Raw genomic sequence first — 26,945 nt, forward strand, 5'->3', positions numbered from 1 at the left:
ACTGCGGCTTTTAATATACTTCAAATTTAGAGTTGTGATAACTTTTGTTTTGCTTTTTTTTTTTTTTAACCTAGGATTGCTTTTGTTGTTCTAGGTCTTCTGGTTCTATGTGATTCTTTTCTCTTGTTCTCTGAGGACTGCTGTGGGTACTTTGATTGTGACTGCATTAAATCTGTGTTCATCAGTTTTGTGTGTGTGTGTGTGTGTGTGTGTGAGTTTTAGAAGTATGGCCATTTTGACTCAATTGGTTCTACCTATCTGGTAATAACAGGATATTTTTCTGTGTTCAAATGTCTTCAGTCTCCTTTTTCACAGTAATACACTTTTCACTGTAGATGTCTTTTACTTCCTTGTTTAGATTAATTCCTAAGTAGTTACTTTTTCTTAATACTATTGTGAATGACATCATTTTCTTAATTTTTTTCTTGATGAATTTGTTATTGATACACAGCAACATTAGTGCTTTTTGTGTGTGTGTTGGTTGTGTATCCTGCTGTGTTTCTGAATTTGGTTAGTAATTCCAGGAATCTTTCAGTGGAACTTTTTGGGTCTTCTATATTAGAGGACTATGTCATCTAGAAATATGGAAATATGATTTCTTCTTTTCCTATACATGTCCTTTTCATTTGTTTCTTTTGCCAAATTATCTACCTAATATTTCAACTATATTCTGAACAGAATTGGTGATAGTGAATATCTTTGTCTTGTTCCTGTTTTTTGAGGAAAAACTTTTGGTTTTCCCCTATTAATATGTTTGCCATTAGTTTGTCATAATTGGTTTTATCAGATTGAGATAAGGTCCTTTTGTACCTGTTTTCTTCAGGTTTTTTTTTTTTTTATCATGAATGGCTGTTGGATTTTGTCAAAGGCTTTTTTCTGTGTCAGATAAGATGGGCATATGTTTTTTGTCCTTGCTTCTGTTTATGTGATGTATCAGATTAATTGGTTTATACATAATGAATCATCCTTGCATCTCTGGGAAAAGTCTACTTGGTCATTATGTGTGATCTTTTTTTTTTTTTTATGTGTGATCTTTTTGATGATTTGTTACATTCTGTGTGCCAGTGTCTTATTTAGGATATTTGTGTCTATGTTAATTAAAGAGGTTGGGATGCAGGTTTCTTTTTTGATTTGATTTGATTTGGGAATCTGTTAGTGTGAGCTGTAAGCAGTGATTTGTAGAGTACTCCTTCCCTTTGGATTTCATTAAAGAATTTGAGGAAAATTGGCCCTTGGATATTCCGTGAAGTTCTTGTAAATTCAGCTGTGAGTCCATCAGGACCTAAACTGTTCTTAGTTGGTAGGTTTTTTATTACCACAATTTCAGTGCCTGTTATTTTGTTATTTAGGGTTTTATACTTTCTTGGTTCAGTTTTGGTAATTCCTATGTATCTAGGAATCTACCCATTTCTTCTGAATTTCCAGTCTATTGGCATACAAGTTTGAAATAGTTGCAAGTAATCTTCTGAATTTTGATTTCACATTTTTCATTCCTAATTGCATTGATTTGGGTCCTTTTGGTAAGATTGGCTATGAGATTGTTTATTTTTTTCATGTTTTCAAAAAATAGCTCGATTGTATTGTTTTTAGTCTTTATTTCATTGTGTTCTGCTCTGATTTTTATAATTTCCTCTCTTGAACTAGCTTTGAATTCAATTGTTCTTGGTTTTCTAGAGCCTCAAGGAGCACAATTGTTTATTTGGGCTTGCTTTGTTTTTCTGATGTGGGCATTCATAGGTATAAACTTCACTCTTTCCACTAAGGACTTACTTTCATTGAGTCCCAAAGTTCTAGTATGTTGTACTAGTATTATTGTTTAATTCTGGGATATGTCTTATTTTTGTCCTTGTCTTGTTCTGTGTCCTATTGATTATTTAATAGTGTGTTGTTTAATTTCCATGAATTTGCATAATTTCTTTGATTTTGTTTTACCATTGAGTTCTAGTTTCATTGTGCTATTGTCTTATACTATGGATGGTATAATTTTGATTCTTCACTGACTTGTCTGTGGTCTAATTCTATGTTTTATTAAGCAAAGTGTATATTCCGTTGTTGTATGGAACACTTTGTAAATGTCTATTGAGTCCATTTGTTTAAAGGTTTTGTTCAGATCTGATACTTCTCTGCTGAGTTTTTTGTCTAGCTGATGTTTGTGCCATTGGGGTATTGAGATCCTCAATGCTAATCGTGTTTAGGTAATTTTTTGTGTCTAGTAGAACTTGTTTTATTAGGTTGAGTATGCCATTTTTGATACATATATGTTAATAATTTTTGTCTTCCTGTTAATTGTTCCCCTAACCAATACATTGTGACCTTCTTTGCCTTTCCTGATCAGTTTTGACTTGAGTTCACTTTGTCTAGATTGTTTCTGGGTTCTTGTTGCATAAAATACTGTTTTCCACCTATTAGATACAGATAAGTGGACTGTTACTCGGTTTGAGCACCATCTAAGACTCAAAATATCAAAATGTTCTTGATAAATAAATGTTCTTGCTTATTGGGAATTGGTTGCTTTGTCTCTTGAACATGACCCATCTTTACCTTAGGAAATATTCAAGGTACTAGAACTTGTGTCATATCTCCCTCATAGAGTCTGTTTTTAAAGCTTGTTTATATTATCTCATATAACGCCAGAGTGGTTGGCATAGAAACAGCAAGCCTCTCCTAAGGCTACGCATAAACCACCTTTTTTATGAATAATAGGTCTAGACCCCTACAGTTTTGGAGAACTATTTCCTTCAGAGACTCTAGGGATTATTTCAGTTTGGATACAGAATGTTTTAGTGTTGTCAAATCTTTGTCTATTAAGGCACTTAGTTCTCGATAGTTTTAGTCACCAATTATTAAGCTTGTAGTTTCCAATGCTGTGGCTACAGAGAGACCTAGTCCCATTAAAACTGGTATTAACATAAGGACTGCTCGAGCTGTCCTAACGAGGTCAGATTCTAAATTTAAGTGTTTTCTTCCACTAGTGCCACAATATCAGTAAACTTGGGGAAGTACATGTACAAGAATACATAGTTTAGTATGCCTAGTAAAAATATCAAGCATGACACAAGGAGTTAAACCTGAAGTACAAGCAAACCAAGATCCTCTAGGAGCTTCCAGGTGTTGACCCAGCATGTAAGAGACATTAGTTATTAGAACAGAATCAGAATATAAGTTTGCCTAGAGGCTAGACAACACTAGAACATTCTGTATCCAAACTGGAAGACTCCATGAGGGAGAGCAGCAACGATAAATTGACCAGAATTGGTTTCAACATCTGTTCTCACTGTCCCCTTGGCTGACTACCCTGCTCTCCGCTCTAACAGGACCAACAGTTCTCTTTTTACTTGCCATAACCATCATGCCATACATTAGTGCCTTCTAAACCATATCCAGGACCGACTTCAAGCTGTTAAAATGTTTATACTTAGGCAAGAAAGATATAACCAGTTACCTACATATGATTATGCAACAAAGTCAAAGATTTAACTCAAATGACCAAAAGCAGTGGGGAATATTATAAGCTAAAAAACCCAAAATGTGCTGTACTTACTATAACTTGTTCTTTTCCTGTAAAACTTGCGTAATTGTCAATAAGTTGCAACCTTGTAACATACCCACCATGTAACCCCTCCCTACCTCCCTGGTTCCTGTAACTGCTTGTTCCATCTCCCTGGTTCCTTTTATGGGGACAAACTGATCTTAAGACCCTGAGTCCTCCCCTTGTAGCTTGCTACTTTATAACTCCCTGCACCCCCTGCCTGGGGTACACTTTCCTGGCTGCTTTTCTAGGACAATGTCTCCGCTGAGCTCAGCTAATAAAGGGCCTTTTTAAAATTTTTGGAGTCTGTCATTTTTCTGCCCATATCACCACCCTTGGATTTTTAGTGTATGTATTTTCTTTTGGATTAAATGTATGTTGTGTATACAGCATATTATTGTATTTTGTTTCTTGATCCATTTTCCAAGTTTTATTGATTGGGCAGTTGGTACCATTAACATTTAGAGTTATTTTGAAAGGTGTTGACTTATTTTTGACAATGCATTATTTTCCTGTTGCTGAGTTCTTTGCCTTGCCTTCTACTTCACTTTTCACCCAGCTTCATGTATTCATTCTGTTGGACCTTTTGGCATTGTTAATTCTGTTGTCCCTTTCAAGGATATCCTTGAGAAAGTTTTGGGGTGCTTACTTGATCGTCACAAATTTCTTTGGACAGTCTTTATCATAAGTATTATTTTTCAGGGTATGTCAGTCTTGGTTAGAAGTTATTTTCTTTCAGAGCTTGAAACACTTCACTTCAGCCTTTCATAGCCTTTATGGTTTGTGCAGAGAAGTCTGTTGTAATTCTAATGGATTTACTTTTATAAGTGATTCTTTGCTTTTCTCTAACAGCTTATAAGATTCTTTTCTTGAATATGAAGTGTTGTGGAAAGATTATTTTCTTAGGGTGGCTTTTGGAGTTATATATGTCTCACTTATTTGTATGTTAAAATTTACCCATATTTGGGAGGCTTTCTGGTGTTATTTCTATAAACAGATTTTCTTATGTCATTTGTGTGGTCTTATGATTTTTCACTAATTCCAATTAATCTTAGTCTTCCTGTGTCACCTAGCAAGTATTTATCCATTTTTTTTATCTTCCTTTATTGTTTTTAAGGTACTGTTCAGTAATTTGTCACCTGTATTTGCTCTTTGTTGTAGTTCTTACACTGCCTTTATGTTGGTCATGTCTGCTGCCTATATTTTTAATAGAATTTTTAATCTGAATTTCTATTTAGTACCTTTATTTTTAAATGAATTTTAACTTTTCTGTGCTTGACATTCATGTTTTCTGTTGTTTTGTTCAGTTCAGGTAGCTTTTTATTAATGACTTCCTTAGACTCATAGATTATTAGAACCATTATTTGTTTGGTGTACTTTCCTTATAGTTATCAAGCACCTTATTAATCTTTTTTTGTAATCTCCTCTGTTACCTTTTGAATAATTCATTTTTGGGGCTTTTGAGTTCCTCCTCCTTCATGCTCCATGGATCAGGTCTGTGGGAGTTGGGAGTTTTGAGAAGCATTTTGTTGTCTTATGTTTCTATTTGTTTTTCTTCTGAAGTTTGTGAGTATGATGGAAGGCTTTGTTGGTACTATGGGGATTTCTTTATTTAATTTCTGCTTTTTAGCAGTATTCTCTGGGTGTGAATAACTGTAGACTTGGCCTCTGAGTATCTAACTACCTCCCTTTATACTAGTGAGGAGGTTGCAATGTATTTGACTTGATACCCAGTTCTCTGGGAATGGCTTGTAGTGTCGTCAGTGATACAAAGGCAGGCAACCCAGATATTGATGTATATAGATGATGTAGGGCGATAGAAACTCCCACTCGCTAGATGTCTGGTATGAGTTCGTGTCCTCTAAAATCAAATAATGAGTTCTAGGAATAACAGAAGTTAATTGCAGGATCTATTTCTTGGGGAAGGAAAGATTCCAAGAGAGACAGTAGAGGTCCCAAATGGGTTGCTGAGGACCCTGTTTTTCAAGGGAGTTTTACAGAGCAAAATCATGAGGTGTTTAAGGTGGGAATGTCTATAATCAACTAGTAAGGTTACAAGTATAGTCACTTAGGTACCACTGATCCAGTGAGAAATCACAAGTAAGTCAGGCATGAGGTGGGACAAAATTATGGTCAACTAAAAAGGTTATGGGTATAATTGTTAAGTAAAATGGATTAAATGGGGAAGCATATCATGCAGCAAGCATACTTGTAAGTGAACATGGTCCTTTCCTGGGTGGAGTGGGTTAGTGGTTCTTCCTGGCCCCCTACCCAAGGTGATTAATACCTATTTAGGTTATCAGTCTCACTCCTAGGGAAAATAATGTGGATATAGTCATTCTGTCCTTTGTCTTAAGGTCTGGCCTTTAAAGAATGCACCACAGTTACAGTTACAGTGTGTTCTTATCGTTGGCACTGACTCGAGGGTTTATAGCTGTCTGACTGCCTATAATATTTCTACCCAACTTAGTTGCCTACAATATTAAGAAAACTGGTTAATAGCAATCACTATGTCACTTTGGCTATACTAATAAAATCAACAATAATAGTAGCTTCAGAGACAAATTAGATATTGACATACCCTAAGAACCAATAATATACCAGTCATAACTGTATAAAAGAGATCTATAATTAGTATATAAACTCTAAGACAAACCAAATACTGATCTATCTATAGTAAATATCTAATAAATGAAACAACTTTACTTCCAGCAACAATAGAACAGCATTCAATGCTAAAAGCTTAAGAGTTAACTCTGTTAAGATTTTTAAAACTTAATAGTTATACCAGTAAAGACAGAGGGGTTGGGAAACCAGAGAATGAGAAAAGTAAAACTGGAAATATTGGCCAGTGAAAGATAAGAAGGAGAGAAAATTGAGTAAGGGGTCCATCATATTGAGAAGTAAAAAGGAACTGAATAGTATTTAATAATAGTATCAGTAAAAAAGAATTAAGAAAAAGAAAAAACAAAAACAGCAAAGTGAAGGAAACATCTTGAATAGAAAAAAGACTAAACAACAAAAATACTAGTGAAGGGAAAAGCAAGGAAAAAACTGACTCAATGAAAAAACCTATTTCTGTGTTTTTCAATGAGCAGCTGTAGGCACTAAATGATTTATAAATATTAGAGAACAGAGCTATATCCTCAGTCCAGAAGGACAGTTGTGGCAGGAGGATCATTCATTGAAGGTCAGGCATCCCTGGGATGAACAGCAGAGCCTGATATTCTAAATCAAGCCCAAGATCCTGAGTTTGATTTCTGGTATCACCCCCCAACAAATAAATAAGTATACTTCAATCACCGTGGGTGGGGGACCAAAACCTCCTGCTCATTCCTTCCCAGAAAAATCCTTGTTCCTTCCAAGTAAGCTTGCTACTCCATTTTATCCCAAATTTAATCAATATTACTGAAGCAACTAAGCAACTTTACTTGTAATCTTATTGGTTCACCATAGTTTTGTCCCACCTCATACCACTTTGTGATTTCCCATTGGATCAATATTAGCGAAGTGATTGTACTTGCAGTCTTACTAGTTGACTATAGTTTTGTCCCACCTTGAACCTACCTCACCTCTAGGCTTTGCTCAATAAATCACTCTTGAAAAGTGGCAAACACCAAGCCCCACCTCTTATGGCCTTAATCTGAAGCTATCTTTCTCTCCATAAACTTTCTACACTTAGCAAACTTCCTAGAATTTATGCCTCAATTTTAGAGAACATGAACTCAGCATTTCTAACATTTAGCAGGTTAGAAATTATAATATTTTCCTCAGATTGTTTGGAGATCCATATATCATCCCTATAATTATATGCCCTATTATCAGTTTCTGCAGTCTTATAATCCAGCAAGTCATGAGTTTCTCCTTAGGCTGTTCTTGGGGTCAGTGCTACAGGCAGATCTCTTATTTCTCCCTGGAGCTTTCTTGTTGACAAAAATGCTTGAGCCATAATTTTTACAATATACAAAAATTAGGTCAAGGGCTCGGGGTTTAGCTCAGCAGCGAACACAAGGTCCTGATTTCAATCCCCGGCGCGCGCGCACACACACACACACACACACACACACACACACACAAATTAGGTTAAGATGGATTCTAGAACTAAATATAAACATGAAGACTGGGATGAATTGGTCTTGCCACTGCTGCCCAGTGTCAAGGGGAAACAATAACTAACTAGCTTTGAATTTGTGGGTGCCATGGCCAAAGGATAGAATTCACCAGTACAAAGTCAGCCAGGGGCAAGTGCAGCATGTGGTTAGGGGAGGCTCCTTCTCTGACTGGCTGGGGTAGGGTTAGGAATAGGGGACATTGGATCTTGGATCCTATCTTTTCATTTTTATGACAGTGCCTACGTGTGGAAGCTTTTTGTTTTGAAATCCACTTTATCAGTAGTGTGTGTGTGTGGGTGTGTGTGTGTGCGCGTTCTTGGTATACTATCTCCACTTTGCTTTTTATCCAAGGTCAAAAGATTTTCTTTTATGTCTTCTAGTAGCTTTATAGTCATAGTGTTTATATTTAGTTTCAGAATCTGCCTTAACCTAATTTTTGTATAGTGCAAAAATTATGGCTCAGGCATTTTTTTCAACAAGAATATCTGATTGAGAAACAATCTGGTGCTTTTTTTTTTTTGAACAAATACTAATTTTCTACTGAATTGCCTTTGTGAAAACCAAGTATTTGTAGAAATTCACATATATTCTGGATTCTTCTATCCTGTTCCATAAATCATTGTGTATTTTAGCCAGCATCACTTTCTTTTGCTTACTGTACTTCTATACTATCATTTGTTGAGCCCTTTATTTCTTAATGATTGTAAATTTCTGTGTACATACCTTTTATATATTTTGTTAGGTTATTCTTTAAACATTTATATTTTCTGTTGTGTTTGTAAGTAAATATCTTAATTATTAGAGTTTTACAGTCTTACTAAGCTCAGTTATTCTAGTTTTTTTTTGTTTGTTTGTTTGTTTGTTTCCTAGATTCTTCGAATTTTCTTTGTGGGAAATCTTGTCACCTGAAAAGAGATAGTTTTGTTTGTTCAAAGCTGCGTGTGTCTTACTCCATTTTTTTCTATCTTTCTCTTATTATACATCCACCACAAGACTGAGTAGTAGTGATTAAGATTGAAATTTTTGCTTGTCCCACATTTCAGGGCAACAGCATTCATATTTTCTTGTTAATTTGATACTAATTTTGGATTGATATACATTTTTAAATTTGGGGAGATTTCCTTCTAGTTTTAGTTTTCTAGTGGAGTTTTAATCATAAATAGGTGTCAGATTTTTTTTGAGTATTTTTTTGTCTATGTTAAACTGATCATTTAGTACAGTTCTTTGGTCTCTGAATATGGTGAATTATACTTTCAATTTCCAAACATTGAACCAGTCTGGCCTTTTTTGGATGTCTATTTGGAGATTATTGCTAGTTATAATTTGTTGATATTATGTTGGAAAATTATCATCTGTGTCTATGAAAGATTCTGTATTCTCGTGAAGTTTTCTTATAACTTCTTTTTCTGGTGTTGGCCTCAGGCTAAGCTTATAACTCAGAGATACAGGATCATTTAGATTACTTATTAGTATCAATGTTTTTCAAAGTGATAGAACTGTGTGGGGACCAGCGGCAGCTGAAAAGATTAGAAGTATGAAATATAAATGACCTTTATTTTAAGAATGCAAGGAGAGACACGTCTGGGGCATGGCATATCACACCCCCCCCCAGTGGTCTCTCCGTGGAACACATGGAGTGGGGCATTTAAGTAGCCTAGGTTTGGGGTGGAACCTGAGTGGACATTAGGGATGCACAAGTAGCCCATTGGTATTCTTTTGGCACCATAGGTAAATTCCTAGGGATGGGGAGAGATGGAACTCCTTGGTTCCACCTGAGGCTTTTCCAGCTACAGTGTCCGGCCTGGGCCAAAACTCTTTCAGAAAGAATTTTTCCTTTTAATCTGAGTTGTTGAGTTTATGAACATGAAGCTCTGTTATTTTAATGTTCATAGGATTTGTATTTACATCTTTCTTTTTATTCCAGATATAATTTGTATTTTCTGTTTTTTCCCTTTTTCCGGTGGCTTGTAAATTTCATTGAACTTTTGATATTTAAAAAAAAATTCTTTGTTGTTTTTCTGGGTTAGTTTATTTTTGGTTGTTACCTCTTTGGTCTTTTTTTACTTGTCAGCTTCTGCTTTTGATTCATACTTTACTGGATATGTGAGAAACTTTCAGAAAATCTGTAGAATTTTTTTTTTTCCTTTTTGAGAACTTCTCTTTGGTCCATAGCTTTGCAAATTCTACCTGCCTTGACATTCTGGATTGTAGTTGTTTGTTGATTGGTTTGTTTTAGTGTGGTATTGAAGATAGCATCTAAAGCATTGCACATAGTAAACATGTATACTCCCATTAAGCTATACATTTAGGGCCTTCCCTTGTTTTCTCTGTATCTCTGTTGTCTTTTCAATCCAGGAAGTCTTTTAAACTTTATTCCTTTTTGAACTGTGGCCTTTATACTCAGTGTAGAAAACTGAAGCAATCATTGTGCTCATTTATTTTATTTCCCATCTCCCATGGACCTGATGTACAGTGTCTTGAAAACTGTTACTTTATATATTTTGTCTAGTTTTTTAAAATCTGTTTCTGTCAGAATATTATATCTGTTCCCATTACTCTCATGTTTGTCAGAAATATTGCACTATGTGCTTTCCAATTTTTTTTAATCTGGTCTCTATTCAAATGGTAAAATCTTTTTTTTTTTTTTTTTTTTGTCTTTTTCATTTTTATCGGTACCGGGGATTGAACTCACGACTGCCTGCTTGCAAGGCAGGCGCTTATGCCGCTGAGCTAAATCCCCAGCCCTTTAAATGGTAAAATCTTGAAAGAACACAACTTGTGTTACTTTTTAATTCCTAATGTTGTGATTAGTTTACTTATTCAGAATTTGGTACTTTAGTTGCATCTATTTGCGCTCAATGGAAGGAGATAAAAGGAAATAGTTGTGGGGGGAGAGCAACCCCTCCCCCCAGCACCATGAGCAGGCAGCCACTGCGGTAGGAACAGCCAGACCCCAGCCTCATCTGCTGCGCAGGCTGACAAACAAAGCACCATCTCCCCACCCCCACAAAGCGACCAGCTAATCTGGAGAAACACAGACTGAGAAGATAACTATTTAGGTGAAAGGCAGTTATTTTGGTGTTGCACTGACCTCATAGGTTTAGAACCAGTAGTTTGATCATCTGTTCAGAGGATAGTGGTATGGCATCTAGACAGGATCTTCTTCTGGTACCCATTGTTGATTCTCTATTGTCTTGTTTTGAAGTTCTGTATTGTTTTCATTGTTTTGTTGGATTGGGTTTGATTCTCTTTTGTTTTGTTTGCTTTTGTTATATCTGATGGCACGAGGAGCTATTTGAAAGGTAGCAAGACATATTATGATAGCCATTTTGAATTTACTATTGGCTTGTTTGAAGTCCTTTATTACAGTTATTGTTTGGTTTTTACTATTTCTATTCTATTTTGTTCTGTTTGATTTTTACTATATCCAAAGGTATCTGCAGCTATTTAAAAAACAACAAAAGGTATTATGGTAACTATTGTTGATTCTGTAAGGTTTTGAAGTCCTGTGTCACTTAACACTGGTTTATTTTGATTGGTTTTATTCTGCTTTACTTTCCTTGGTTTTATCCTCATTAAAATAAAAATTCATAAAAAGGAAATAGTAAATAAAGTTACTAGTTGATTGAATGTCTTCCTTGTCAAATAAATGTTCTCTAGTGCGGTAGTATAATTTTATTCTCATCTGACAATTATGATTCCTTTTTTAAAATTTATTTTTTGAAACGCTGAGAATTAAATTCAGACAATTCTGATTCTTACAGCCAGATTAGTAGAGCTACATATCTTTCCTTCCGCTAGCCATCAGTGATGCAACTAGACGGTTTAGCCTTAGTTTTGCGATAATGTGTTAATTTGAAATACTGTTAAGATGTTGAGGTAGGGAGAAACCTATAGGAAGATCACAGATTAAGAAACGATCGATTTCTCTGGCAAGATGGCTGAGTACGACCTGACCATGGGCATCGCCCACTTTCTGGACTGGCACCTGGTCTTCCCCATCCTGGAGTTTCTCTTTGTGAGAGAGATATACAATGAGAAAGAATTATTACAAGGGAAGTTGGACCTTCTTAGTGATACCAACATGATTGACTTTGTGATTGATCTGTACAAAATCCTTTATTCTGATGATATTCCTCATGCTTTGAGAGAAAAAAGAACCACAGTTGTTGCACAACTGAAACAACTTCAGGCAGAAACAGAACCAATCTTGAAAATGTTTGAAGATCCAGAAACTACGAGGCAAATGCAGTCAACCAGGGATGCTTGGATGCTACTTGACTACTGGCAGATAAGCATGGGGTTAGGCAGGAATATTTAGATATACTCTACAGGTATGCAAAATTCCAATATGAATGTGGAAATTACTCAGGAGCAACAGAATACCTTTACTTTTTTAGAATGTTGGTTCCAGCAACTGACAGAAATGCTTTGAGTTCCCTCTGGGGAAAACTGGCCTCTGAAATCTTAATGCAGAATTGGGATGTGGCCATGGAACACATTACTTGCTTAAAAGAGACCATAGATAACAATTCTGTGAGTTCTCCACTCCAGTCCCTTCAGCAGCGAACATGGCTCATCTACTGGTCTCTGTTTTCTTCAGTCACCCCAGAGGCCAAGATAATATTGATCACTTCCTTTACCAGCCACAGTACCTTAATGCAATTCAGACAATGTATCCACATATTCTCTGCTGCCACACCACTGCAGTTATAACAAATAAAGATGCTTGAAAGCATCGACAGGTGCTAAAAGAGCTAGTAAAAAGTATTCAACAGGAGTCTTACACATTTAAGGACCCAATTACAGAATTTGTTGAATGCTTGGATGTTAACTTTGACTTTGATGGGGCTCGGAAGAAGCCAAGGGAGTGAGAATCAACGCTTGTGCATGATTTCTTCTTGGTGGCTTTCCTTGAGGATTTCATTGAAAATGCTCCATCTCTTCACATTCGAGACCAGTGTATCTGCATTAATATGCTGGTAGATAAATTGAACATGACTTCAGAAAAGGCAGAAAGATGGATTGCGAATTTAATTAGAAAGGCCAGACTGGATGCCAAGATTGATTCTAAATTAGGTCACGTGGTAATGGGTAACCATACAGTCTCACCCTATCAGCAAGTGATTGAAAAGACTAAAAGCCTCTCTTTTGTTTTTTTTTACAAGTAATACAAAATTTAAAAAATAAACAGTAAGAAATCACTAGTTAATAGATTACATATTCTCTTCTTAGAAATAGTTGTTCAAGTTACAAAATTGAAGCATATAAAGTAGACTTTCAAACAGTGAGAGTGCAAACAGTTTTGTTCAATGAGCCAAAAAACACTCAGTAATATGATTATCTATCTTATACACTTAAACATATATGCAGTTATAACCTTTAGAGCACTTTCTTTTCTTTTCTTTTGTACAATGACAATTACAATTTTGGGTTTTATTACTCCCACATTTCTTATTACTTTTTTTGAAGAAAGTAAAACCAAATGCGACATAGCAGAACAGAGTCAGTCAAATCAAAAGGATGGACATAATAGATAATGTAAAAACAAAATATAAGGTGATCAACAATGGTTACCATACTGCCTCTTGCTATTTTAAGAAGAATTGCCAGTTATAATAAAACTGAGCTAAACAGTAAAGAATAAAACCAAAGCATTGAAGACATTACAGGACTTTAAAAGAAAATAATAATCAACCGGAATGGACATCATAATGAATCTTATTGTCTTCACAGTTTTGCCTATACTTTCGAGCTTGGTACTATCAAGCAAAGCAGAATAGAGGAAAATCAGTCAAAACAAGATGGTGAGGGCAATACAGGATTTCAAATCAAGTTAATAGAAAATCAAAGTAGGTTACTATAATGTATCCTGCTATTTTTTATTATTCCCTTAATTAAAAAGATAAAGAGAAAACAGTAAATTTTTAAAAAGGGGATTCAGATAAAAGAGGGCATAACAACAGAATAGCGCAGGTCAAAACATAACCATTTAAAATAGTGTTTCACCACAAGATATCCTGACATAAAAATAGTTACCATAGTGTCTCTTTCCTTGAAATCTTTGAGTATAACTTCGTATACTGTAGCACCAAACATCAAGACTCTATAAAACCATTCAAGTGAATGACATTATTACAGGGTATTCAGAACCAGTTAACAGAAAATGAACAATGGTTTCTGTATAATCTCCTTGTCTATAAAAGTTTTTGCTTATATTATCACATATAATAAAATCCAATAAGATACAACCTTTTAAGACCGATGAAGACAGAAGAATACAAGTTTGATGGGACTTCAAAACAAGATGATACTAAATCAGCACTAGCTATTATGATGTCTTGTTTTCTCCAAAATAGCTGTTCCTACCATCCGATCTTCTCCGCCTCATTTCTGTTGAGCTCTTTTTCTGTTTTTTGTTGTCAGTTGGTCTTCTTCATTTCGTTTTCTGCTCCATTCCTTGTGGCCTCTCTGCCACTATTTCTGGAATCTTGGTATTTTCCTTTTTTAGACTATCCTACAGTATTCTCTGTAGAGTTGAATTGGTGGTTGCAAATTCCCCTAGTTCCTCTTTATCCTGGAAGCACCTTATTTTTCCATCAATTTCCAGGGATAATTGTGCAGGATATATCAATCTTGGCTGGAGGTTATTATCTTTCAAAGCTTGAAGTATTTCTCCCCGCGCTCTTCATGATTTGATGGTTTGTGCCCAGAAGTCTGCTGTAATTCTGATGGGTGTTCCCTTGTAAGTGATCTGTTTCTTGTCTCTGATGGCTTTTAATATTCTGTTCTTATATTGGATTTCTGGAATTTTGATTATTATATACCTGTGTGTAGCTCTGTTTCGGTTGTAGGTGGCTGGAGTCCTGTATGCTTAATACATCTGAGTATCTTTACCTTTTTCCATATTAGGGAAATTCTCTTGGATTATTTCTGTGAATAGCTTTTATAGTCCATTTGTTTGTGTCCCCACTTCTTCTTTTATTTTCTTAATTCTTAAGTTATAGATCCTCTTATCATCTTCTATCCTTTGTATTGTTGCTGTTTGTTTTTTTTTTGTTGTTATTTTTAAGAAGTTTTTCATTTCATGCTCCCATATTACAAATCTGCCCTCCAGTTCAGATAATCTATCCTTAGTTTCTTTCAAGCTGTTATGCCAGTTTTCTATAGAGTTTTTAGTTTCCTGGTAATCTCTTTGAACCTGCTTCACGTATTCTATGTTTTCTCTATTTTCTCCATCAAACAATTCTCCCCTTTTTTTCTGTTCTTCCATTCCATCTGTTTTTTCTTGGGCAGTGCTTAGCATTTCTCTAACTATTCTGCTTATGTCTTGCTTTAGGTCATTAATAACTTCATTCCTGAACTCGTCTATGAGGCTCTGGAGACAGAGCTTTATGTCTGTTAACACCATGTCTGCTATTGCCTGTTTCTCAGGATTGGGGGCCGAGGACCCTTTCTTGTTGCTTCCTCTTCCCATATTCTTTTTTCCTTATATACAAACATATATAGGATGCCTAGCTTCCTTCCCTGTCAGACACAGTCTCTTTGAATTGCGCCAGCTAGATGTTCCCGCCCACCGCAGCGCACCAGGGAGATACGGACCAGGCAGCCTATGCCGGACCCGCCCCTCCAGGTCAACCTACCGAAGGCTTCACCGCTAGGGCGCACCTCCAGGCTGCTGGGACCTGGGTTGGGCTAGCCTACTGGGTCTCAGCCAGCAGTGTTATGCAGGACAAGCACTCCCCACCAATCCCACTTGAGAGGGGGGATATGTGACTGAAGTCACTGCAGCATCTCGTTCCGAGTAGTCTGCCCAGTCCGAGTATGTCCTCCACGGAAGCCTCCTTCTCTATGGAAGGGTCCCCGATCCGCTCGCTCACCGCAGGTCGATGCAGGGCATCCGGCCAGTCCCACTCCCAACTCCATTCAACACTTCCCACTCTCAGAGCTTTCGCGCCTCTCTCCCCATCATGCTGACTGGGACACAGCAGCTGCAAGAAATTCAAATCGCAGCTTCCAGTGGCGTGGGGTCCAGCTTCTGCACTGAGACCTTATCTGTTCCTGCTGTATCACCGGGATTGCGTTTCCAGTTGATTTCTCTTAATTTAGTTCATTCCTGGGTCGGCAAAGAATATCCCCCCTTGCCTAGGACTTCCTGCCCAGCACCATTCCTGCATTTCAAGTGCGGTTTCTCAGAGAGCCTCCGAAGCTGCTGGTATCTATCCGCTATGTTCTCCTGGAAGTCCCCTAAAAGCCTCTCTTTTAGAAGCCAGATGTTGGCCATGAATATTGAAAAGAAGCTTAATCAGAATAGTAGGGCAGAGGCTCCTAACTGGGCAACATAGGATTCTGGCTTATACTGAGGAACTGTAAAAAAACATGGAAAAAATATAAAATAATAAAATCATTATGTAAAGGGTAATATACATTTTAGAAGCAATTACTATTCAGGGTAAAATTTGGAGAATTTGAATAAAATTGGCTGTGATTCATTTTAAAAAAAAAATCGATTACAAATGTCCAGTTTTATCATCAATCTGAAGATTGATTTTTCTTATGCATGCAAGGCTAGCATTCTTATTACTGAGCTTATATCTGTATGATTTTGAATTTTGATTTATTGGCTCAGAGTGGAGTTATTGTTCTGCTGTTGTTCTCTTTCCCTCTCTGCTTGTTTGTGTCTTTGAATATTTACTTTTTCAATTTGACATTCCCCTCCTTTCCTTGTACCCAGTTCAGAACCAAGTCTTATTTCAGAATCCAGTAATTTTTATCATCATTTATAGTATATTACAGATATGTCAGATCCTTTAGCAGAAACAGTAAGTACTTTGATTTAGTTTCTCAGTGGGTTAATGTCAGCTGCCTCTACTTCTTAGGAAGACAGTTTGCTAAAAAACCTAGATGAAGGTTGACCTCTGTGTATATATTTTATAACCCACTTCCTCCCTCCCCCTTTGGGTTTTTAAAGAAGAGGTCTTGCCATATAGTTCAGGCTGGCCTTGAGTTCACTATGTCACCAAAGTTGGCCTTAGACTTAGAGAGTGATCTTCCTTCCTCAGCCTCCCCAGTGCTGGAATTACAGGCGTACACTACCACACCCAGCCTATAGCCCACTTTCTTAAACCAGTTCAGTGTTAGAGACAAGGGCTGGTGTTTTACTGAGCTCTGTCATTTCTGTCTAACATCTATAATCAAGAAGCATGAGTCTTTAACCAAATTTCCTTTTATTGGTCTTTAGAGATGTTTACTTTGCATTTGAACCTAGCTATTTTTTTCTTTTACTTTTTTCTTTTTTTGTACTAGGTCTCAAACCCAGAGCCTTGTTATAATGCTACACAAGTATTTTACCACGCCAGCTGTATCTTTTTATATATATATTTTTTTCATGTTTTATTAGTTCTGGTTATATATTTTATGTATAGTCAGTGGTTGATATTTGACTGTCATGTCAGTCTTTTAAAGTTTTTATTTGTGTTAGTACATTTTTATACTTCATAATGATTACATTTATCAAGGAGAAGTGGTACATGTACAATAATTCATCCCCTCCTCTATTTTCTCTGTCTCCATCTCTTGGTCCCTTTCTCTTTTTCAAAAGATCTATCACATGCCACCCTCACTTAAAAGCATATTCCTAGAATAGTAGAATTCAGATGCAAAGAAGACTCAAGATTATAAATCTCATATTCTTTTCTTGGTTCTCTGGAATAAATACTGCATAAGTGATATTTTTTATAGAGTATTGCTAACTCTTGATGGCTTGGTTTCATTTTAAATTTTATAACTTTTCTATGAATTTATGTACTCCAAGTCTAGTAAGCCTTGTGGTATCTTTAAAATTATTAGCCAAGTCATCTGTGGTTCTTAAGCCTAGGTGAACCTGCACACATTACTTAACCTGCTTACATTTCAGTTTTCTCCTTTATAAAACACATATAATACATACTTTTATCAGCTTTAGGATTGTGGTAGACATTGTAGAAGATAATGGAGTTCAACAAAGCTTTATTTAGTATCTATTTGGAGAGAGACATTATTAGTTATAGAGAAATGAAAATTAATTTATGATACAGTGGTATAGACACAGCCATTTTACAGTAAGTTATAATGCAACGTGGACTCTGATAAATTCTCAAATACGTGTATCAGTTACTTTCTTATTGCTGGGACACAACCCGACAAATATCAATTAAAGGAAGAAAGGTTAATTTTGGGTCACAGTTTGTAAGTTTTCAGTTTATAGTCTACTTACTGCAAAGAAAAGTGGCATGGCAGAGGGGGGTGGCATCACAGAGCCAGCCATAGCTGCAACCAGAGTCATAGCCCTCCCTTCCATTCTGTCCCATCCAGGCTACAAATCTTTTGGGTGGGCCACCCATACCATCTTGGCCTTTCCATTATCTACACTCAGAACTATGCTAAATGTATCAGTGGACTAATCTAGTTATCATACTCCTAGTCCACGTTTACACATACCCTAGATCCAACCACCTCCGAAAAGCCCCAACTGTGAGCACGTAAGGCTTGGTGGGGGACATCTTGATACAAACCATAAAAATATACACAGTGAATTAAGACAACATTGTCCCCAGAAAGAGCAATTTATACTCTAGGAAATGAGCAAAGATTTTACTGAAAGAACCATTCTTTGACCTAAAACTGAGATAGTGACAATGTGCTATAACACATTGCTAGTGACAATTGCTATAATACACGTGAGGTGTGTTATTACTTTAATCTACCAAAGTTTTCAGATATATAAGTGAATATGATTAGAAACCACTTAGCTATTTTTTTAATTTGCTGCGTAGATCTAACCTTGCTATTAAATTTTCATTCTACTTGGTTTTGATGTTTCTTTCTAGGCAGACACTTGTAGGACAGCAGTCTTTCTGTTTTCGGGTTTCAAGTGAATTAATTGTTGCTTTTTCAAGGAAAAAGTTTTCTCTTCATGTTTTGTTTTTCATAATTTAATTATTGAAAAGAAGAATTTTTTCCTTTAGGCTACTTTTCAAGTACTGTTACCTCTGAAGTTCCAAGGAACCACCCACTTTGCTATTATCCAGATACATTCAGACTGAGCTTTGGCAGCAGAACATTTTGTTCTCTTTGTTGTATTCTTTTCAAGGGACAAAGATAAATAGATAACCATCTCTTGTTGTTTCTAACAATAATATTTAGCAACGAGTGAATATTCTGCAAGTACCTTCTCATAACAGGCTGCGTTAAGTAAATAAGCAGTAAATATTCTGGTGACTGGTAGATGTTAGAATTTAAAGTTAGCAAAAGTCCATATCAGAATAAAACATTATTTTTCTGTTTTGATAAATAATACTCATCTTGTGTAGACAGGTTTTATCAAAAAATAGCCTTAGCATTTCATACCAAACATTTTTATGAAGCTCATGAGAACTAAAACTAACAAATAATGAACCGCTTGAATAATATTTCATTAGTTTTCTTTAGCTATGTATTTTGATTTACTTCCAAATCACAAGTTATACTGTATACTGTGTTTTGAAGACTGATAGCTATTGTGCACTATTCCAATAAATTAACATTTACAATAAAAGTAAAACTTACCTTATTTTTTGCCATTGAATTCTCAGCTATGGCTTGAATTGGTACCCAGAAATTTGTTTTCATTTGATCCTTGGCTGCCAAAGGATAATTTTGTATATGGGTGATACTCTAATGTAAAATGTCATTCCCTTTGGAAACTTTATAGTCTCTAAGCAATATAACCATTTCTAAAATCATCCTATAGCTACTATATATCATGTACATGTTTCAAGTCTGTATTTTCTTCAATTATTTTGTGTTTAGGTAGTAATCATTTATCATTGAAATTGCCAGAAATACCAGACCCTAAACTCCTACGGGGCAGGAATTTTGTCATTTTTACTGTATTTTCAGTTCCTGAAAGAGTTATTGACACATAGTATTGTTCAATAAACTAATTGACTTAATTGCTATTAGCCTTATGGTGATCATCAGTACTTTCAGTTGCTTATATAAATATTGACATGTTGGTCTTGTATGTCTCTTACAAAGAATGACCCTCTGGTTCCCTCTTCTACTCAACCCATTATGCCTCAGGCTAAAGGTTTCCTCTGTTCGGTTCATCAACTGTCTCCTATTTTTTAAATAATATTAACAATAGCAATAACAATGAAGATAATACCAATTCCTTGTACACTCAGTACCAGCTGGGTAACTAATCGTAATAGGTTTAGTATGTAATAGGTTTAATATGTCCCAGGTACTATGTTAACCAATTTACTAGCATGTCTTTATTTAATGTTGATAGTAAAAGTATGTGACATTTGTACTGAAGAAAAATTTAAGTTCAGAGAAATTAGGTAACTTTGCAAAACACCTTCTTCATGAATCTTTTTCAGTATACCTGATAAATTGCTATCTTAACTTTTGGGTTTAATACATTCATGAAGGGCTACTCATTCTTTTTTAAAAGAGAATAAAACCAAGGAAAGTAAAGCAGAACAAAACCAATCAAAATAAACCAGTATAAGTGATACAGGACTTCAAAACCTTACAAAATCAACAGTAGTTACCATAATACCTTGCCTTTAAAGTAGCTGCAGATACCTCGGGACAGAGTAAAAATTGAACATAACAGAACAGAATAAAAACAAAACAATGAATGCAATAAAGGACTTCAAAACAAGCCAATAGTAAATCCAAAATGGCTACCCAACATGTTTTGCTATCTTTTAAATAGCTGCTTATGCCATCAGATTTAACATAATCAGACAAAACAAAAGAGAATAAAACCCAACCCAACAAAACAGTGAAAATGAAATGTTTTCCAGGCATAGATCGCTTCCTGGTGAGACCTTGTTCTCTCCCTCCACAGTCCACAAATGGCTCAGACTCACAGAGAGAGGTTTGGGTCTGGCTGTCCCTACTCCAGCAGCAGCCTGTGCATGATGCTAGTTTCCAAGCAAAGATCACCTACCTCCTTGTGAGGCCTGATTCTCTCCCCTCACACTCCACAAATGGCACTGACTCACAGAGGAAGTCTGGCTGTCTCAACTCTGGCAGTGGCCCATGTATAGCTGGTTTCTAGGCAGGGATCACCTTCTGGTGAGACCTTGTTCTCTGCCCTAACAGTCCGTGAATGGCATTGACTGACAGAGAGAGACTTGGGTCTGGCTATCCCCACTCTGGTAGCGGCCCAGGGCTACTCATTCTTTAGGAAATATTTAATTTTATAGGTTCACAACTTTCATTATTGAGTTTCTTCTAGGATTGTGGATGTGGGCTCAGTGTTAAAATTTTTTCTGTAACTTGTAAACTACTATATCTTAATAGAACTCTTCCAAAGATAGCCAAGATAGAACAAATGGGTCCTTATGCATAGTCTATTCTTACGCACGTTGGTTATATGTACTAAGAGTAACGATACACACACACACATTTTCTTGGCTATAAGCAAAAAATTTCTTTTTAAATGGTAAACTTGTATTTAGAAAGAAAATATGTGATATTTTAAAGAAACCTAGAGATCTTATTGGACATTTCATATTATAACTATTGTTCTAAATATACATGTATACCTAGTAAACAGAGAGGTAATAGAACTCAGTGCAAATGTATTTCAGTGAGCCCAAATAAAGCCATATAAATTACAGATTAAAAGTAAGTGAAAGAGATGGTAGTGTGAGGAAAAATATATAGCTGTCATAAGCTCAAAGAGTGAAACCTGCAGAATGAAAATAAGCATCGTAAGTCATATGTAACAGTTCTATAAAATATGAAGACTGTTATTTTTTTGTCTTTCTTCCTTTGCCAATTTAGATTATTGCCATTGTCAATAAGCTGTGTTTTTATGAACCCATCATTTCTTACAGTTGGGCCTTTGTAATTGATTTAGATAGTATTTTGTATTGATTTAGATAGTTTTCAACATCTGTGTTTTTAGTATTTATCATATGTCATGGTTAGTGCTAACAAGTATCATATGAGGCACAGTTATATAAGTAGGTTTGTCTCATCCTGTTTATTTTCATAAAAACAGTACTAAAACATCGCAGTACAAACCAGTGAATTCACAGGCACTCATAATTTAGCTACAATAATCATTTATTCTGAGTTAGTCTTCTTCATCTGTAACACTCAATAGCCTCATACCTTCCCAACTTGACTGTTGTGATATAAGTCACAGATGTTATATGCATTGAACTATACGAAGTTATATCCAATCATTTGGACATAAAAAATGATGATTTCATATAATTTAACTTAATAAAATGTTACTTGTAAATATTTGAAAAACATAAGGTACTTTTTTGAAACATAATTACAATATCATTATCATACCTAAAGATAATTCATTAGTATTACCTAACATTCATAATTTTCATAAATTCATATTTGTATATGTCTAGGTGTAAGTTGCTTTTTTACTGTCTTTCCATAATTGGTTTATCATCCAAACAAGGACCACATGTGCATTTAGTTGATAGGTCTCTTAATCTGTAGTTTCTTCTTTCTTTGATTTTCATCGTAAGCCATTTTTTAAAAAGAGGTTAAAAGAAAAGAAAAGAATAAAAACAAAATAATAAAAATGACATAGGATTTCCAAACAAGCTGAAGGGAAATTAACAGTAGTTACTGTATTACATATTGTTATCTTCAAAATAGTTGCTCAGATTACAAGATACGAAAATGTAAAACAAATCAAACAATATAAGCAACTACAATTTCTTTCCATGACTAATAGAATTAGTAATACAGTTATCTTAACTATCTTGTGTGTGTGTCTGTATATAAATATATTTTTCCCACTTTCCTTATTTTCTCTTTCTCCCTATCCCAGTTGTTCTTTCTTTTTGAGCAGTTTCTTTCTCTTTCACAACATCTATTGTACCTTTTGGATCTTATTTACTCTTTAGTTTCTTACACAATGGAGACAATATGATGTTTACACATGTGAGAATCTATTTCACTTATGAGTATGGTTTCTAGTTGCATCCATTTACCTATAAAAGCTTCGAATTTATCTTCTTTCTGGCTTTTAAATTGTTTCCTTAATTTTAATAAATTAAAAATTTAGTAATTTAAAATTAAATTACTTTAATTCAACTTTGTGAAGAATATAGAAAGCAAATGTAACTCAGTATATGTGAAAGCCTATTTTACTTCATTCACTCTAAGCACTTTCACGTTCAAATAAACCCAACAAAGGAGAGATTATTGATTTTTGTATTATAATGTGGTCACAGTTTCTCAAATCACATTATATATAGACCTTTGGAGGGGTCAATTGACAAGAGTCCACTGAATTTTATGTTGAGAACATGGTAATGGAATTAGGAGTGGAAAAGCCCCAGATGATAGCATTGTTTATATTTGTTATCCAGGAAATTGATAAAATTCCATTGTTCATAATTTACCAGAAAGGAAGAGGTATTATGTCAGAACTCACCTTGTTTCCTCCATGTAAGCACTAAATTTTAAATTAATTCTTAAAACCAAGTAATTCTTTGAACTCTTCACTAATTCCATAGTTTTAAAAGTTTATTTAGAATTATTTTTGAGCCATTATACTTGATTTTGACTCAAAAGAGTGAGCTTGAAATGAGCACATTTGGCTCATTCTTAAAGATTTTGAAATGTCAACCATCTGTACCTTTTAGAGTTTTCAGTGATAACAGATAGCTTGCTTGTTAGACCATAGATATGTGTTCCAGCACTGCTTTGTATTGTTTATTTTTATTTTGAGACAGTGTCTCATTTTGTAGTTTAAACTGGCTTTGAATTCACTAAGTGCCCCAGGGTGGCCTTAAATTTACAACTATCCTCTCGCCCTAGCCTCCTGAGTGCTGACATTACAGACATGTGCCAACACACCCGGGTCCCTCTGTACTGTTTAAAACTTAAACTTTTCATTAAATATACAAAGCTTTGATGATTCATTGTTTTTTTTAGAAGCCATTTATAAAATTTTGATTTTAGTAACTACAGTTTTAACAGATACCTGCTTTAAAGACTTTGTGATATACATGAAATAGTATATATTAAAAAATCAAAACAGTATTTTTATGTGGTAAAACATTGGTAAGTACTGAATCTAGATAGGGAAAGATGGGCTTTATTGTTGTATTTAAATTAAGCCTTAAGGTTTATACACACGTATATGTAAATGGATGCAACAGTATTTGGAAAGGAACCAGTTAAGTTGTTGAAAAAAACTAGTAGAGGTGAATTTGCAGGGTAGAGTGGTAGGATTATTTTACAATATGCACACAAAGAGTGAAATGCAGAAGAGTACAGATCTGTCTACACACTAGAGACCCAAAGAATCCAGCAGAGGGCCTTGATCCCACTGCAGTGTCCTACACAAGTCCTACTGAAGACCTAGAGCCTAGGCAGTGTGCCCCATGAGTCCAAATGGAGGTGTAGAGCCCACGACAATGTCTCATTGAAGTCTGTATCAAGGATCTGCAGTGGGAAGGCCCACAGGTCAGTGGTGGAAGCTACAAAGTCTGGGGCCAGGGGTTGAAGGATCTGTGTCAGCAGGCTGAGGTATCTGCCCCTGAGCCAGGAAGCAATGCTCAAGGTAAGGAACAGATCTCTTTCAAAGAGAACCACAGCCATCCTCAGCAACAGTGAGAACCCCAGCTGTCCAGTGATAACAGCTGAGTTCATACCAGGAAAGACAGCATGACAGGCTTCTCCAGGAGATCAACAACACCATCTTCTCCTCCAGTTCTCCTTTTATACTAGTGGCAACAATCCTCAGACAGGCCTTCCATACCCAGCACCACACTGATTCAATTCAGCTGGGTGTTACAAGTTGACCATTAGTTAATCCACTACAGTGTACATTCCAAAATGTCTCTAAGAAAATACTGTAACATGTGCAAAGGGGTTATATAATTCCATGATAATTTCATCATCTGTTTAAAAATTGAAATGTCTTAACCAACCAACAATAGGAAATTGACTTATAATACTTTATATGATGGATAGTAGTCATTAAAAAGAATGTTGTTAAAATATGTAAGTACATGAGAAATTTACATGTTATAGAAAGTGAAGAAAGAATTTATACTTGTATATATGATATGTCTTCTTTTATAAAGTAAAAAAAAAAAATACAGAGGGCTAGGGATGTGGCTCCATTGGAAGAAGAGCACTTACCTAGCACATGGAAGGCTCTTGAGTTTGAGCTCAGCATTGGAAAAATCACCCCCCCCCCATGCTTGGTTGCAAGGAAATGTGAACTGTTAAAAGATTTATTTCCTATTCATGATCCAGATTTGGTATATATCTGTAATCTTAGCACTCAGGAGGTTGAGATAGGTTTCCATGAGTTCAAGGCCAACTGGGCTAGATAATGAACTTCAAGCCAGCCTGAACTACACAGCAAGACCCTGTCTCAAAAAATATTAGTTCATTCTCATATTATTTAATTTTTCCCATGAATTAATATGAACAGAAAATAATGCCCATATGGCAATTTGTAACAATAATTCAGCAGTGAAAGTACATAGTTCTTAAAAAGGCAGAGACTTGGATTCTAGTCCTGTCAGTGTGAGAAACTAGCTATGTGAACTTAACATCTCAGTCTTAGTCTCATTGTTGGTAAAATGGGTTTTGTGAAATATCATTATATACACTGTGTAATGTTTCACAAATAAGTTATTTTTGTATTTGTAAACATATGGATGGCCTGTCCATAAGTGACCCGCTTCATATTATTTGGCAGTTAAGAAAGAAGCAAATAAACAGTTGAAACCATACACCTTTAAAGTATCATTTGCTAAGTTATGACAAAGTGTTAAAGAAAACTGAAAATAAACAAAGACAGCATCCTGAAAAAAGAATGGCTCTTCTCAGACATGTTCTAAAATGTTTATGGGCATGATCTGTGTGAAATGATGAGGTCAAGGTAGAGGGAAGTCATCAAAAATACAAGCTGTTGTATATATTCTTGTGTATGTATGAAAACCTTGTCAGCTTATGTTATTCTGTCATTGATAAAGTCATTCCAAAAGGATATTTTCTCAGTGACTTGAAGAAAGGAGGGCAAAATATAAATCCATCAATTATAGTAATGAATTCTAAACATTTTAAGTTTTGCACCTGTGACAGCATTTTTTTTCCTGTTTGCCAATGCAGACACTGGTGTGAACAAAATTTTGATTTTTATCCTGTTTGTTTCATGCTTATCACTGAGCTGTTTTTTGGTGGCTATCCTGTCCCCAGCTGTCTAAACATTCTCTCATTTTTGTCAGAAATGGGAATTATAGTGTGTACTCCTTCATTGTTTATTATCTCTTCAATACACTTCTAGTTAAAAACTGAAATGACTGAACCAGCTAGTATTACTAAATTTGAAATCTAAATCCTGTGGAAAACACTGTCCAGTAAGTGGTTGCATCATACTCTGATACACAGATTCTGTTGTTTAATTTATATTGCAGTGAATTTGAGAAGTATGCATTTTAACTTCAAGTTAGGACCATTTCTTTCTGTGTATTGCAAAACAGTTTCATTAACTCGCTTGTGGGAACTACTGTTTAATTTGTATATATTTGTGCATTAGTGTATATGTTTGAGAATATAGAACTCAAATTTTCTTATAAGATATGATAGTAATGGTTTTTTAAATGTAAAACATAAAATAATTCCCATTTATAATGTGATTTTATGTATAGAATAAGTTAACTTTCTTGGCAACATTTTTGTGAAAATTTAGTAAAACATTATCTCATCAGGATAACCATGAATTACCATTACCCTTGTAGCTGTAGTCACAGTGAGCTGAGTTTTGAAGCTTACTGAATCTGAAAAACGAGTCTTGGAATTTCCCAAAAGTTTCAGGTTAGTGCTTCTTTAAAATCACAGAATTCCTATTAAAATGTAAACTGAATGAAATGAAGCTTTTTAAGAAACTAAAGTCTTTTTTAAAAATTTTATTTAAAGGAGAAAAAAACCAAAACAGTATAAGGGTACAAGTAATACAGAATTTCAAAAAAAAGTAGTAAGAAATCACTAGTTAATAGATTACATATTGTCATCTTAGAAATAGTTATTCAAGTTATAGGATTAAAGCATACAAAGTGGGCATTCAAACAGTGAGACTGCAAACAGTTGTGTTCAAAGATCCAACAAAAACTCAGTAATATGGTTATCTATCTTATACACTTTTTTTACGTTGGCTAAAATTGGCATACCATATCAGGTAGACATTTTGAAAGATAGAAACATTTAGTATCTCAGCTATTAAGGAATGTTTTCTATTACATTTTAAAATGTGACGATTTTTT

General features: G+C 35.2%; 1 protein-coding gene and 1 pseudogene across 7 annotated transcripts in view; both read left to right on the plus strand.

Annotated features, from left to right (window-relative positions):
• LOC134476593 (eukaryotic translation initiation factor 3 subunit E-like) lies at positions 1-26,944 on the plus strand (annotated as a pseudogene).
• Sbf2 (SET binding factor 2) overlaps positions 1-26,945 on the plus strand; it is a 497,072-nt gene that overhangs the window by 193,494 nt on the left and 276,633 nt on the right. The gene's annotated exons all lie outside the window — the stretch shown is intronic.

Source organism: Cavia porcellus, unplaced genomic scaffold (genome assembly GCF_034190915.1).
Source record: "Cavia porcellus strain 051 isolate PalLab524CR breed Dunkin Hartley unplaced genomic scaffold, mCavPor4.1 scaffold_6, whole genome shotgun sequence".
In the NCBI taxonomy this organism is placed as follows: Eukaryota; Metazoa; Chordata; class Mammalia; order Rodentia; family Caviidae; genus Cavia; species Cavia porcellus.